This window comes from Lactuca serriola, chromosome 1, assembly GCF_051521515.1.
Source record: "Lactuca serriola cultivar US96UC23 chromosome 1, Lser_US96UC23_V15, whole genome shotgun sequence".
Classification (NCBI taxonomy): domain Eukaryota; kingdom Viridiplantae; phylum Streptophyta; class Magnoliopsida; order Asterales; family Asteraceae; genus Lactuca; species Lactuca serriola.
The window spans coordinates 237400303-237414791 of record NC_136408.1 but is presented as its reverse complement, the minus strand read 5'-3'; the positions used below and the strand labels follow the sequence as shown (position 1 = coordinate 237414791).

Sequence of the window (14489 nt, the reverse complement as noted above, 5' to 3'; positions counted from 1 at the left end):
AGTGGGAATTTGTAAAACAATGTAGTTACTTTAACATTTCCATTATACTTTTAATGAGGAATTAAGTGCCCTATCATATCCGTTCGGCTAACGACCCTCCACCAGTCAAGCAAGCGGTAGATGTGAGTGTACATCCATTAAGCGCCATTTTATAGGCAGCAACCTTATACCCACCTTATAGACCGGCTTCGTGAATGAGGCCTACTAGCGATAAGACTAGCTTATTCTTATACATATATAATAATTAATCTTATAATATCATAATTGTATAAGGGTGTATTTTAAAGCATTTCAAAATACTAGTATCTTAATGTGTATTTAAAATTTTCGAATATTAAGGCTATTTAATTTAAAAAATTTTAAACACCAAGAAAACTTTGATTTAATAATTATCAAAATTAAACAATTAATTTGAACTATTAAATCTTTAAGGTTTATCATAAAATTAAATTATTAATTTAATTAATCCTTTTATCCCCTAGATTTTTAAATATATGGAAAGGATAATACAAGATCTTCAATTATCTAGTTTAAACAATTAAATGGATAATTATAAAGATAGCAATATCCAAATCCCTAAAATCTTGGGATCTTATCATGGGGGCAAGGGAATTTCGAAATCCCTAGGGTTTCTTAACCCTAATTTCGAAATTTGGAGGCTAGGCAAAAACAGTTTAAGAACCCTATCAAAAAATCGCCAACTAGGGTTTTGCAACCCTAATTTGCGAAAATCACCAAGCCTTAGGGTTTACTTGCCATAAACCCTAATTTGTCAAATTCATAATATGCATCAAATCCAATTGAAAACAAAAAACCAATGGCTCTGATACCACTGTTAGGTTTTATACAAACAATCCTATGTGTGCATGCAACCCTAGTTGGATCTATGTTTTCACTATAAGACATACAACTTTATGAACATAAAATAAACCCTAGCATGCTTCTATAATTTTCAAAATTTACATAGAAGTGTAGTAGACATACCTTTTGTTGTTATATAACAATAACAACTAGTTTCCTTGATCTCTTGAACTCTCTTGAACTCTTGAAAGCAAGCACCACAATTGTAGTGCCTCTAATGGCTCACAAACACCTTGAAGCAAGAAGGCAACTAAGAGAGAAGAGGGAATGATGCTAATTTCGGCCCTAGGGTTCCCTTGGAATCAAGTGACCTCAAATTGAAGCATAGGGCATGTATTTATACTATAGGGTGCTAGGGTTTCAGTCAAAACCCTAATGGACAGCTTAGCCACCAAGCAGCCCAAGGAGCCTTATGGAATGAGGCCTTTGGACGAAAATATGATGATCCTTCATCATAATTTCGTTCCCCCTTAGTCCATTAGGTTTCCTAGCCCAAAACTCAACTATCACACATTTGACAGTTTATACTCCTTTATTTAATTAATCTCTTTTAGTCACCAAATTAATTCCTAATTAATTTATGACTAATACTAATTAAATAAATATGATTTCTCCTTTAATATATTATTCTTATAATATATAAATAAATCATAATATCTCCTCTCTCTTATCAAATTACCTTGTCAAGTTGCTTTGGTGAAGGCAACCCAAAAGGACCATGCACACTCGGGTCAAGTATATACCAAATATGGTTACTGACTTAGACACTAATCCAACAAAGAGTTGATGTTGAAATCTCAAAATAAATGGATTTTTATTGAAAATGTTAATTTTTATTTTGAATCACAAGAATAAAACCCTAGCCACAATATGACAGGATATCTAAAGTACAAGAGAAGGTAACAAACCTCCTACTAAAATCAATATCTTTAACATAATAAAATACTCAACTTTAAGAAGGAAACACACCAAACCAAATGACATCAAAGAGCATAAAACCAATTCTTTGAAGATATATAAAAATAATCAAGCATCTCTACGCACATTGAAAGCCCTTTGGGACATTCTTTCCACAGACATTAAGCAACAAGCTCAAAGAAACTGGCACATTAAGGTTGATACCCAATACATTTGCTTTAATGGCGGTGCAAAGACAAATTGCAGCCTCAAGATTGATAAGGTCCCCAAGGAGGCTGCAGCATGGAGTGGTTGCTGGTGTACTGACGACAAGGTGAACCAAGTCATTGAGCATGTTTGCACACACACCTAGCTTAAGTGTGTCTTTAGGACATGTGGCTTTGTCGTGGTGATGTTTATTTGACTTAGGGGCCTTTGGTGGTGGTGAGCAAGAGGTTGATGTTACAAGAGTAAAGAAGAGAAGATTGACGGTGATGAGGAGGAAAGCCGTTGTTGCCAATCCCCTTGAAGCCATTTTGAAATGCTTTGAGGATGCGAAGGGAAAACTAGCTCAAGAAATGGTGGTTTGTTTTGGGGTATGGAACTAGTGAAGTGAGTTCCTGTATTTATAGATACATATTACGAATACTGTTATGTAGCTTTTTCATTGCCAAGACCTTAGCCTAACCATGCCCATTCTTTTACTACCTTCAACCTTGTTCTTTTCATATTATATTAGCCTATTTTTAATAAATGGATCTGCAATCCATTGTATATTTATTTTACGACACAAAAATAAAATCTTTATATGATATAAATGAGAAGACCTTGCGCCCCATTTGCAGTAGTTTTTTTTTTCTTCGTATTGTTTTCATCTTTATCATCGTTTCAATTAAATTGGACAAATAGTCAAATATTTATATCTTCTTGTACAAAATATATTACCTTATTTTGCTACTACTTCAAAAAAACATTTTCCAAAACACTCACAGTTGAATTAATTAGAGGAATCAAAATGCAATACTTTTAAGTTGCCTAAATTAAAGCGTAACTACTTCGCGAGTAAAATCATATCCACCTCATATATAATCTTCACCTTGTAAGAATTGAAACTAGAAGATAAATATATTTGAATTACTAAAACTTAATACTCACTACTATTTGAAGAATGCAAAGAAAAGTAAACGTCAAAGTAAGGAAAACATTACTAAATAGTAACAAGAAATGGAGAAATCTTTGAGAGATCCATGTGCGTTGTCACGGGTGAGTTTATATGCTGTTGCATCTTGTATGGTTAAGAAGTTCACATTATGTTTCAATTAAAAATCGAGTTTTTGTAGCAAATTATTCTTCCTGTCTTTATTTATACTTTTTGGAAAAATATATTTTATATATATAATATATAATAAATAATTTAATGTAATTACATATTTCCGTGTAATCTTTGATTACCTTTTCACACTCAGTTATTCATATTTAGAAATTTTGGTGGTTAACTGCAAGTGGACGCATGCATCAACATTTAAATGGACGGCGGATGCATATATATTTACTGGGAAGTATATATTTTCATGCATGCATCAACACTGCGTTTATATGAGCATTTTAAAAAAAAAAAAAATCATAAAGTCTTTATTTCCTTTTTTTTGCCTAGACATTGCTTAGACGTTACATGTCTTTAATATTTGTGATTTGATATTGAAAAATGATAATTGGATTAGTAGTTCTTTAGTTCGCATGTTTTTTTAATTATCAAAAAGACTCGCGCGTGTGAGTATATATATATATATATATATATATATATATATATATATATATATATATATATATATATATATATATATATAACAATCTTATATAAGCTTAGGTATCTAACCACATGATATTATGTAATTTTGTATCATATTTGCATTGTAATCACCCAAAGTGATTAAAATTTAACCTCATAACTTGATTGCTTCTAAAATCGTTGGACTTTCACCATTATCTTCCTTCAAATGACGTCTTTCTATCGGAGACCCCATGGTGGGCTTTATATACTACCGTTACAAATCAAATGGTGTAGGAAGAATATATACTGGTGAATATATGAAAATCTTGTAAGTAAATCAAGTTAAGGATTAAAGTTTAAGAACATTAGACGATTGCAATGGAAATATAATGCAAAACAATGTAGTATAATGTGGTTAGGTACCTAAGCTTATATAAGGTTGTTAGGTATATTCACTTTACCCATATATATATATATATATATATATATATATACATATATATATATATATATATATATATATATATATATATATATATATATATATATATATATATATATATATATAACAGCCCCACCTAAATTTAGATGCTAAACCTCTAAACTATGTTGTTTTAATTTAGTAAATATATACGTTCAGTTTTTCAGTTGGTAAATATATCATCATCCCATACCATTTCTTTATTCTATTATCATTTAATCATCTTCATTTTCATTCCTTCATTATCATTTATTTTTTTACTCTGTACCAAACAATTAATAATGAGAAGAAAATATTTTCAATAAAAAATTGTTTCCAACAAATTACGAAGTGTTTTAGAAAATATATGATTTGTTAGGAAATTATGTAGTATTTTTTTTCTCTAGGAAATACTTAGCTAATAAAACGACGTAGTTTCATAAGGTTTAATAACTAAGTTTAATTGGGGCTGTAATTTATATACTTTTCCATATATATATATATATATATATATATATATATATATATATATATATATATATATATATATATATAATCGTGCATTTTTTATAAAGTCAATATATTTACATGTTTTTTTAATTAACACAATTATTGTTTGATGATGTCACGGTTCACAAGTTTAACCATTGAAATATTTACCGTAAATATTTTACTAATTTGAAAAAATTTCAATGAAATATTTATAATTTTTTTCATACAGTTAGACACTTTATTATATTCATCTTTTATCTTTCATCTTCTTATCTTTATCATAATTTTTGATTTACTCACTTAAAAGAAAAAAAAATCAAGAAACAGAGAGAAAATAAAAGAAAAGAGACATGGAATCAATAGGACATGGTGGGGTCTCAATGTCCCAGGATCATCCTAGGTGGTGCGGTGTTGCCACAGGACCGTTGTGCCACATCAGCTCCAATGCATGGTTGTGGGATAGGGATGTGATTTAGAATCGGAAAATCGGACCGGAACCGGAACCGTTAGAACCAAAATATACAGAACCGGTTTCGGTTTCGGGTTTAAAATTTGACTTTATCCGGGCTCCGAGTAATCCGGGTTTGGGTTCATCGGGTCCGCATAAACAGAGTCTAAAAACCGGAACCGGTGTTAGGAACTGAAACCACCTTTAGGGCCGAAACCGTTTTTTGTGAAACGTTTAAAAGATACATATCTCATTCGTTTCAACTCCGATTTACATGCAGTTTTTTCCAACGTATAGTTTAGAGGTTGTACATGATTTTACACTATAAATTTGTCATTTTTAGTTTTATACTCATTAACTTACATTCCCCCAAAGTCAAGGTATCAACGTTGAAAGTTTTTAGTTTTTCAATTTTTTTGTATTCTGTGAAATTTTAAAACATGCATATCTAATTCATTTAAAGTCATCTAGACAGGTGGTTTTTTCCAAATTGTAGCATACAGATTGTACATGAGTTTATATCATAATTTTGTCATTTTTTGTTTAATATGCAATGATTTACAGTCCCCCGAAGTCAGGATATCAAAACTGAAAATTTTCAACTTTTCAGATATTTGTTTTTGTACTTTGTATTATTTGAAAATGTTAACACATGCATATGTCATTCGTTTAAAGTTGGATTGACATGCGGTTTTTTCCAAAGTTTAGTTTAGAGTTTGTACATGATTTTAGAGTATATTTTTTTTAATTCTGGTTTTATATTCAATTAGTTATAAACCACGAAATATGGGATATCAATATGAAAATTTTCAAAGTTCGACCCACTAAGTAGTAAGTAAGTATCAAAAATTTCGGTTTTTCCGGATTTTTCGGTTTTAAACCCAATTTATCCGGTTCAAACGTACCCACTTTGACGTTTCCGAGTTTTCCGGTTCTAGATTATGTACTTGTTGAAATCGGATCGACACATATGATAAGATTTGATGTTGGAATCTTAAAATAAATGCATATTTATTGAAAATGTTTATTTTTATTTTGAATCACAAGAATAAAACCTTAGTCACAATATCACAGGATATCCAAAATACAAGAGAAGGTGACGAACCTCCTACTGAAATGAATACCCTTAATATAATAAAATACTCAACTCTAAGAGGGAAACACACCAAACCAAATAACATCAAAGAGCATAAAACCAATTCTTTGAAGATATATAAAAATAATCAAGCATCTCTACGCACATTGAAAGCCCTTTGGGACATTCTTTCCACAGACATTAAGCAACAAGCTCAAAGAAACTGGCACATTAAGGTTGATACCCAATACATTTGCTTTAATGGCGGTGCAAAGGCAAACTGCAGCCTCAAGATCGACAAGGTCCCCAAGGAGGCTGCAGCATGGAGTGGTTGCTGGTGTAGCGACGACTAGGTGAACCAAGTCATTGAGCACGTTTGCACACACACCTAGCTTAAGTGTGTCTTTAGGACATGTGGCTTTGTGGTGGTGATGTTTATTTGACTTAGGGGCCTTTGGTGGTGGTGAGCAAGAGGTTGATGTTACAAGAGTAAAGAAGAGAAGATTGACGGTGATGAGGAGGAAAGCAGTTGTTGCCAATCCCCTTGAAGCCATTTTGAAATGCTTTGAGGATGTGAAGGGAAAACTAGCTCAAGAAATGGTGGTTTGTTTTGGGGTATGGAACTAGTGAAGTGAGTTCCTGTATTTATAGATACATATTATGAATAGTGTTATGTAGCTTTTTCAATGCCAAGACCTTAGCCTAACCAAGCCCATTCTTTTACTACCTTCAACCTTGTTCTTTTCATATTATATTGGCCTATTTTTAATAAATGGATCTGCAATCCATTTTATATTTATTGTATGACACAAAAATAAAATCTTTATATGATATAAATGAGAAGACCTTGCGCCCCATTTGCAGTAGTTTTTTTTATTCGTATTGTTTTCATCTTTATCATCGTTTCAATTAAATTGGACAAATATTCAAATATTTATATCTTCTTGTACAAAATATATTACCTTATTTTGCTACTACTTCAAAAAAACATTTTCCAAAACACTCACAGTTGAATTAATTAGAGGAATCAAAATGCAATACTTTTAAGTTGCCTAAATTAAAGCGTAACTACTTCGCGAGTAAAATCATATCCACCACATATATAATCTTCACCTTGTAAGAATTGAAACTAGAAGATAAATATATTTGAATTACTAAAACTTAATACTCCCTACTATTTGAAGAATGCAAAGAAAAGTAAAAGTCAAAGTAAGGAAAACATTACTAAATAGTAACAAGAAATGGTGAAATCTTTGAGAGATCCATGTGCGTTGTCACGGGTGAGTTTATATGCTGTTGCATCTTGTATGGTTAAGAAGTTCACATTATGTTTCAATTAAAAATCGAGTTTTTGTAGCAAATTATTCTTCGTGTCTTTATTTATACTTTTTGGAAAAAATATATTTAATTTATATATATAATAAATAATTTAATGTAATTACATATTTCCGTGTAATCTTGATTACTTTTTCACACTCAATTATTCATATTTAGAAATTTTGGTGGTTAACTGCAAGTGGACGCATGCATCAACATTTAAATGGACGGCGGTCGGCGGATGCATATATTTACTGCGGAAGTATATATTTTCATGCATGCATCAACACCGCATATATATATGAGCATTTTTCCAAAAAAAAAAAAATTTGTAAAGTCTTTATTTCCTTTTTATTTGTGCCTAGACATTGCTTAGACGTTACATGTCGTTAATATTTGTGATTTGATATTGAAAAATGATAATTGGAATAGTAGTTCTTTAGTTCGCATGTTTTTTTAGTTATCAAAAAGACTCACGCGTGTAAGTATATATATATATATATATATATATATATATATATATATATATATATATATATATATATATATATATATATATATATATATATATATATATATATATATATATATTAGGGATGAGCATGGGTCGGTTTGGGTCGGTTTTTGACTAAAACCAAACCAAACCGTAGAAAGTCGGTTTTTCGGTTTTTAAAACCATATAGGTTCGGTTTTTGCATGGGTCGGTTTTTCGGTTTTCCAGGTTGGGTTTATGGGTTTTCGGTTTTAAACCGTGGGTTTATGACCTCATGTTTTTTTTCTAGTTTTTGGGTTCAAACCTAGTGAAAATACGTTGCGATAAATAGTATTATATCTATTTTAAATATACTAAAATAAAGAGTACGAATTCTAGTATTATAAAAGCAAAAAAGTGTTCAAAATATCAAAGTTTAACATTATTAACAGTTTGATGAAAATAAAAATAAAGTATTAAAGAGATAAAGTCTAAAGTCTAAAACTAAAAGTTTAAATCATAATACAAATAATGTATATGTGGGTCGGTTCGGTTTTTATGGGCGGTTTTATACGTCAAAACCGAACCAAACCGTTATTTTTCGGTTTTTGTAAAATTCAAACCTAAACCGTCGGTTGTTGCTTTGGTTTCAGTTTTTCGGTTTCGGTTATGACGGTTTTTTTCGGTTTTTTGGTTTTCGGTTCGGTTTTTGCTCATCCCTAATATGTATATATATATATATATATATATATATATATATATATATATATATATATATATATATATATATATATATATATATATATATATATATTACAGCTCCACCTAAACTTAATTACTAAACTTCTAAACTATGTTGTTTTAATTTAGTAAATATACACAGTTCAATTTTTCGCTTGGTAAATATATCATCCTCATACCATTTCTTTATTCTATTATCATTTAACCATCTCCATTTTCATTCCTCCATTATCATTTATTTTTTTACTCTGTACCAAACGATTAATAATGAGAATAAAATATTTTCATTAAAAAATTGTTTCCAACAAATTACGAAGTGTGTTAGAAAATATATGATTTGTTAGGAAATTATGTAGTATATTTTTCTCTAGGATAAGCCTTAGCTAATAAAATGACGTAGTTTCATAAGGTTTAATAACTAAGTTTAATTGGGGTTGTAATTTATATATATATATATATATATATATATATATATATATATATATATATATATATATATATAATCCTCCATTTTATATAAAGTCAATATATTTACATGTTTGTTTTAATTAACACAATTCAATTATTGTTTGAAGATGTCATGGTTTACAAGTTTAACCATTGAAATATTTATGGTAAATATTTTACTAATTTGAAAAAATTTCTATGAAATATTTATAATTTTTATCATACTATTAGACAGTTTATTATATTTATCTTTTATCTTTCATCCTCGTATTGCTTCTTATCTTTATCATAGCTTTTGATTTACTTACTTAAAAGAAAAAAAATCAAGAAATAGAGAGAAAATAAAATAAAAGAGAGAGGGAATCAATAGGACATGGGGGGGGGGGGGGGTTCTCAATGTCCCAGGATCATCCTAGGTGGTGCGGTGGTGCCACAGGACCGTTGTGCCACATCAGCTCCAATGAATGATGTGGGATAGGGATGTGATTTAGAACCGGAAAACCGGACAGGAACCAGAACCGTTAGAACCAAAATATACAAAACCGGTTTCGGTTTCCGTTTCGGGTTTAAAATTTGACTTTATCCGGGCTCCGAGTAATCCGGGTTTGGGTTCATCGGGTCCGCATAAACAGAGTCTAAAAACCGGAACCGGTGTTAGGAACTGGAACCACTTTTAGGACCGAAACTGTTTTTTGTGAAACATTTAAAAGATACATATCCCATTCATTCCAACTCCGATTGACATGCAATTTTTCCCAACGTATAGTTTAGAGTTTGTAGATGATTTTAGACTATAAATTTGTCATTTTTAGTTTTATATTCATTAACTTACATTCCCCCAAAGTCAAGATATCAAAGCTGATAGTTTTTAGTTTTTTCAAATTTTTTGTATTGTGTGAAAGTTTTAAAACATGCATATCTAATTCATTTAAAGTCAGATAGACAGGTGGTTTTTTCCAAATTGTAGTTTACAGTTTGTACATGAGTTTATATTATAATCTGTCATTTTTTGTTTAATATGCAATTATTTACAGTCCCCCGAAGTCAGGATATCAAAACTGAAAATTTTCAACTTTTCAGATATTTGTTTTTGTACTTTGTATTATTTGAAAATGTTAACACATGCATATGTCATTCGTTTAAAGTTGGATTGACATGCGGTTTTTTCCAAAGTGTAGTTTAGAGTTTGTACATGATTTTAGAGTATATATATATATATATATATATATATATATATATATATATATATATATATATATTAATTTTGGTTTTATATTCAATTAGTTATAGACCACCAAATACGGGATATCAACATGAAAATTTTCAAAGTTCGACCCACTAAGTAGTAAGTAAGTATCAAAAATTTCGGTTTTTCCGGATTTTTCGGTTTTAAACCCAATTTATCCGGTTCAAACGTACCCACTTTGACGTTTCCGAGTTTTCCGGTTCTAGATTATGTACTTGTTGAAATCAGATCGACACATATGATAAGATTTGATGTTGGAATCTTAAAATAAATGCATATTTATTGAAAATGTTTATTTTTATTTTGAATCACAAGAATAAAACCTTAGTCACAATATCACAGGATATCCAAAATACAAGAGAAGGTGACGAACCTCCTACTGAAATGAATACCCTTAATATAATAAAATACTCAACTCTAAGAGCGAAACACAAAACCAAATAAGATCAAAGAGCATAAAACCAACTCTAATATAAAAATAATCAAGCATCTTTATGCACATTGAAAGCCCTTTGGGACATTCTTTCCACATACATTAAGCAACAAGCTCAAAGAAACTGGCACATTAAGGTTGATACCCAAGACATTTGCTTTAATAGCGGTGCAAAGGCAAACTGCAGCCTCAAGATCGACAAGGTCCCCAAGGAGGCTGCAGCATGGAGTGGTTGCTGGTGTACCGACGACTAGGTGAACCAAGTCATTGAGCACGTTTGCACACACACCTAGCTTAAGTGTGTCTTTAGGACATGTGGCTTTGTGGTGGTGATGTTTATGTGGCTTAGGGGCCTTTGGTGGTGGTGGGCAAGAGGTTGATGTTACAAGAGTAAAGAAGAGAAGATTGACGGTGATGAGGAGGAAAGCAGTTGTTGCCAATCCCCTTGAAGCCATTTTGAAATGCTTTGAGGATGCGAAGGGAAAACTAGCTCGAGAAATGGTGATTTTTTTGGTGTATGGAACTAGTGAAGTGTGTTAGTGTATTTATAGATAGATATCATAAATAGTGATATGTAGCTTTTTCATTGCCAAGACCTTAGGCTAACCACATGCCCATTCTTTTACTACCTTCCACCTTCTTCTTTTCATATTATATTAGGCTATTATTAATAAATGGATCTGCAATCCATTTTATATCTATTGTATGACGCAAAAATAAAATCTTTATAAGATATAAATGAGAAAACCAAGCTCCCCATTTGTTGTAGTGTATTTTATTTTTGTTCATATTGTTTTCATCTTTATCATCATATCAATTAAATTGGACAAATTAAAATATTTATATCTTCTCGTACCATATATATATTATCTTATTTTGCAACAAGTTCGAAAAAACATTTTCCAAAACGCTCACAGTTGAATTAATTAGAGGAATCAAAATGCAATACTTTTAAGTTGCCAAAATTAAAGGATAACTACTTCGCGAGTTAAATCATATCGAGCACATATAAAATCTTCACCTTGTAAGAATTGAAAATATAAGATAAATATATTTGAATTACTAAAAGTTAATAATCCCTACTATTTGAGGAATGCACACAAAAGTTAAAGTCAAAGGAAGAAAAACATTACAAAATAGTAACAGCAAATGGAGAAATCTTAGAGAGATCCATGTGCGTTGTCACGGGTGAGTTTATATGGTGTTTCATCTTGTATGGCTAAGAAGTTCACATTATGTTTCAATTAAAAATTGTGTTTTTATAGCAAATTATTCTACGTGTTTTTATTTATACTTTTATGAAAAGTATATTTTGTATATATAATAAAAAATTCATGTAATATGTGTCCTTATACAGTTATACCGCACCTTTACTAAAATATATCCTTGTTTATTTTCAAAATTAAATTGAAATAAGTATCAGATAATACACATTTTAATTGCAGCTCATAAAAATAAAGCCACAAATAAAAAAAAGAATTGAAACGAAAATAAAATTTGCAATGAGGATAACAAAGAAAATTGTAGAGAGGCATGTGGACAGATTGTACATCTTAAGAATAACATGGACATGAGTGTACGCGAAAGCTGTCAGCTAAACGTGTATTCATGGTTTGGATTTTCGTCCCTCAACTTGATATTTTTGGGTCGCCAGTTACAGCTGCCAAGCGCCGATTTACGAAAAAATAATAATAAGCGAAATAAATACGGAATACCCAATATCGATTTATAAAAATGACCATGATACTACGTCTAATAAGCAAAAGTAAAATTATTTTCACCGTTCATACAATTCAACAAATATTCAAAGAATTACAATTTTACAGAATAATAAATGCAAACGAAAATAAAAACAAAATGGTTCATACAATCAAAATAATTGACTATCGAACATGAGACTTTATTGATTTTTGCTTAATAGCTTACATTTTACAGGTTACGCGAGTTCAACATATATTGTAACGTTCTAAGTTTCAAACCAAATTTTTTAATTGAAAACAAAAGCATTCGATCCAATTTTTTGAAGATATGTAAATAACCAATTGTTTTTAGTTGACAATCCATAACCAAATCAGAGTAACAATAGATAATAATCAAAAGTGTAGAAGTCTCCAAAGTAGGTCCATGGATGTGATACAATCAAATCACACTCTCTTCATTTAATGTTAGACCAACCATAAAACATTTAAACTTAACTAGTAAGCACAAAATTTAATGAGTTTTCCAAAATATCACATACTCACAGTGATAACCATACATATCAACAATGGCCTTGTGGGCTATCGTCGTCATCCTGTGGGTCTATTTAGCTCACGGCTCCATGTCGGTCTTGCTATCATCCTTGTGGGCATTTTCGTGTGTCTGAGCCAGAATAGTAGTTTAGATATGAAGTGAGGTTATGACTCGTTTGTTGATATGATCATAATAGTGGGGAGTTAGTGATGACTTGTTAGGAAGTCAAGTGTGAGGCAGAAGCTCTTATAGGTCTTAATTTTCCAGATTGGGGATTTGTTGAGATGTTTACAGTGCTTGCTTCAGTGTGGGATGGTAGTGCTCATAGTCAAAGGGACTAAGGGTTGGGTATATCAAGAAGGTTATGATCATTCTTAGAGTATGATTTTTGACATTTTGGGACAAAGAATTTTCAGTCTTGTGAAGTTTATCATTTGGGTTGGATGGTGGTTGTTAATGGGTTATGAGCACTACAGCATTCATATGGTATACATGCAACCCTAAAGCTTTTATCTATGTTTTTCTCAAGTTATACATGCAATTCTAATTTTTCCAAATCATGGACCCTAACTAGCATACAACTTTCGAGATTTATAACATAAAACAAAGTTAGATGAATACGTTTTCCTTGTAGCTTGTTGATCTTGACCTTCAAGAGCTTAGTGTCTCAATTGTTGCACCCCTAATGAGTCACAAACACCAAGTAGCAATTGGAAGAATATGAGAGAGGTGGGATGTGGCAACCCGATATTTCGAGACAATGTAATGTAAAACCAATCAAATTTAGGTCAAAATATAACTTTCCTAAAATCTTATTAGGGTTAAATAAAGTAGTAGGAATCGTATCAAGGTTTTCGTACATATAAAGAACCCTTAAATCCGAGTTATAACGAAGAAGTTATGACCAACCTAAGATTCTCGGCAAAACCGGCAACACCGATTAAACGAAAAACACGAAGTTTCAATACAATAGTTTTTAGCCTTAAGTATCTAAATGAAAGTTATAGATAACCTCAAACCGTGAGCGTACATAAAAAGAACGTCCAAATCTGACTTCGTATGAGAAAGTTATGATTTTTCCAAGTTCAGCTTAGCAACAGACAACTAAAAACTCGAATCGGAGATAGAGCGACTTTTGGCCGGAATGACCTAAACGAGAATCGAAGGTCTCGTCAATGGTATTTCAGCGGTAAAAAGTCTGGTGAAACGGACGTCGGATAAAGAAGTTATAAATTTTTGAAGAAATTCCTTAATCACGTCATTTTAATAATTAAATAATAAAAATAATTTCATAATTTGCCAACGGAATCTAAACGAAAGTTGTAGACCTTAGTCTCACCTACGCGTGGATATAAAGAACGTTGAAAACGGAGTTCGTATGAAGGAGATATGAATTTTAGAAGTTTATTTAAAATAAATATAAATTTAAATGTAAATTCTTGGTAATATCCGAAAGGGGAGTCAGCAGATAGGACCGGAGTACGCCCTGCATACCCTCGTACGCCCTGCGTACTCGAATCAAGGGCCTCGGATCATCCACGTCGCCCTATGCGAGGCTACCGACCCGCCCATCCGACCCGCCGTCTCATCCGACCCG

General features: G+C 31.3%; 3 pseudogenes; all 3 read right to left on the bottom strand.

The window, feature by feature from the left end:
• Positions 1 to 1650: 1650 nt before the first annotated feature.
• Positions 1651 to 2352, bottom strand: LOC145072820 (putative lipid-binding protein AIR1 pseudogene; annotated as a pseudogene).
• A 3587-nt stretch (positions 2353 to 5939) lies between these two features.
• Positions 5940 to 6633, bottom strand: LOC145050001 (putative lipid-binding protein AIR1 pseudogene; annotated as a pseudogene).
• A 3872-nt stretch (positions 6634 to 10505) lies between these two features.
• LOC145049995 (putative lipid-binding protein AIR1 pseudogene) lies at positions 10506 to 11193 on the bottom strand (annotated as a pseudogene).
• Positions 11194 to 14489: the final 3296 nt, after the last annotated feature.